The sequence below is a fragment of the Sardina pilchardus genome, chromosome 21 (assembly GCF_963854185.1).
Source record: "Sardina pilchardus chromosome 21, fSarPil1.1, whole genome shotgun sequence".
NCBI classification, from domain to species: domain Eukaryota; kingdom Metazoa; phylum Chordata; class Actinopteri; order Clupeiformes; family Clupeidae; genus Sardina; species Sardina pilchardus.
In genome coordinates, this window is record NC_085014.1 from 1,115,102 (window position 1) to 1,117,601 (window position 2,500).

Here is a 2,500-nt window from a genome sequence, read left to right on the forward strand (position 1 = left end):
TGTGTGTGTGTGTGTGTGTATGTATGTGTGTGTGTGTGTGTGTGTGTGTGTGTCTGTGTGTCTGTGTGTCTGTGTGTGTGTGTTAAAACACTCTGGTTCTGCCAGTGTGTGTGTGTGTGTGTGTGTGTGTGTGAGAGAGAGAGCTGAGAAGTTTAACACTCACACACACACACACATACACAATCTCAAACACACAGACTCATAACTGTCACACACACACTTACAAAAACACACACAGACTCATAATACACACACACACACACACACACACACACACACACACACACACACACACACACACACACACACACACACACACACACACACACACACACACACACTTAAAGACATCAGCGCAGTTTTCTGGGCTCTCCTGGGCAACGCCAGCTTGCCCTTCACTTCAGAGAGTGATGTAATAGTTCCCCCATCCAATCAGGTGCGAGCTGGCAGACACATATGGGGTGTAATGGCTCAACTTGTGAAATGTCACCGTGGCGATAGGAGAGAAATACGAGATTGCGCGGACGTGTGTGTGTGTGTGTGTGCGTGTGTGTGTGAGAGTGAGAGTGTGTGTGTGTGTGTGTGTGTGTGTGTGTGTGTGTGTGTGTGTGTGTGTGTGCGGAGCTTTTATGGCCAGGGCAGGGGCGGCGGAGGAGAATCAGTCATGTGTCTCACGCTGGAGATCCTAATCGGCTCCTGAGGACGTCCTCAGTGTCACACACAGATTTACTGTCCTCACACACACACCATCAGGCCAGACGCCATTCCTCATCAGGGCTGCCTGCCCCACCACACTATACCCTGTGCTGAGTCACTGTTTATCATATATCATACCCTATGTGCTGAGTCACTGTTTATCATATATCATACCCTACGTGCTGAGTCACTGTTTATCATACTGTATATCATACCCTACATGCTGATTCACTGTTTAACATATATCATAGTCTACGTGCTGAGTCACTGTTTGACATATATCATAGTCTACGTGCTGAGTCACTGTAAATCATACAGTATATCATACTCTACGTGCTGAGTCACTGTTTGACATATATCATAGTCTACGTGCTGAGTCACTGTTTAACATTTGTTTTTATATGCTGACCCCACACCAGATCTTATGAGCAGCCATTCCTACACCCCACACTCCACTACTGCACTCTCCATATTCATCAGATCCACCCCACTCTCCTAGTGGTGTAGTGTACAGTTACCCCACTCTCCTAGTGTACAGTTACCCCACTCTCCTAGTGTACAGTTACCCCACTCTCCTAGTGGTGTAGTGTACAGTTACCCCACTCTCCTAGTGTACAGTTACCCCACTCTCCTAGTGTACAGTTACCCCACTCTCCTAGTGTACAGTTACCCCACTCTCCTAGTGGTGTAGTGTACAGTTACCCCACTCTCCTAGTGGTGTAGTGTACAGTTACCCCACTCTCCTAGTGTACAGTTACCCCACTCTCCTAGTGTACAGTTACCCCACTCTCCTAGTGTACAGTTACCCCACTCTCCTAGTGTACAGTTACCCCACTCTCCTAGTGTACAGTTACCCCACTCTCCTAGTGGTGTAGTGTACAGTTACCCCACTCTCCTAGTGTACAGTTACCCCACTCTCCTAGTGTACAGTTACCCCACTCTCCTAGTGTACAGTTACCCCACTCTCCTAGTGGTGTAGTGTACAGTTACCCCACTCTCCTAGTGGTGTAGTGTACAGTTACCCCACTCTCCTAGTGTACAGTTACCCCACTCTCCTAGTGTACAGTTACCCCACTCTCCTAGTGTACAGTTACCCCACTCTCCTAGTGGTGTAGTGTACAGTTACCCCACTCTCCTAGTGTACAGTTACCCCACTCTCCTAGTGTACAGTTACCCCACTCTCCTAGTGGTGTAGTGTACAGTTACCCCACTCTCCTAGTGTACAGTTACCCCACTCTCCTAGTGGTGTAGTGTACAGTTACCCCACTCTCCTAGTGTACAGTTACCCCACTCTCCTAGTGTACAGTTACCCCACTCTCCTAGTGGTATAGTGTACAGTTACCCCACTCTCCTAGTGTACAGTTACCCCACTCTCCTAGTGGTATAGTGTACAGTTACCCCACTCTCCTAGTGTACAGTTACCCCACTCTCCTAGTGTACAGTTACCCCACTCTCCTAGTGGTATAGTGTACAGTTACCCCACTCTCCTAGTGTACAGTTACCCCACTCTCCTAGTGGTGTAGTGTACATTTACCCCACTCTCCTAGTGTACAGTTACCCCACTCTCCTAGTGGTGTAGTGTACAGTTACCCCACTCTCCTAGTGTACAGTTACCCCACTCTCCTAGTGGTGTAGTGTACAGTTACCCCACTCTCCTAGTGTACAGTTACCCCACTCTCCTAGTGGTGTAGTGTACAGTTACCCCACTCTCCTAGTGTACAGTTACCCCACTCTCCTAGTGGTGTAGTGTACAGTTACCCCACTCTCCTAGTGTACAGTTACCCCACTCTCCTAGTGTACAGTT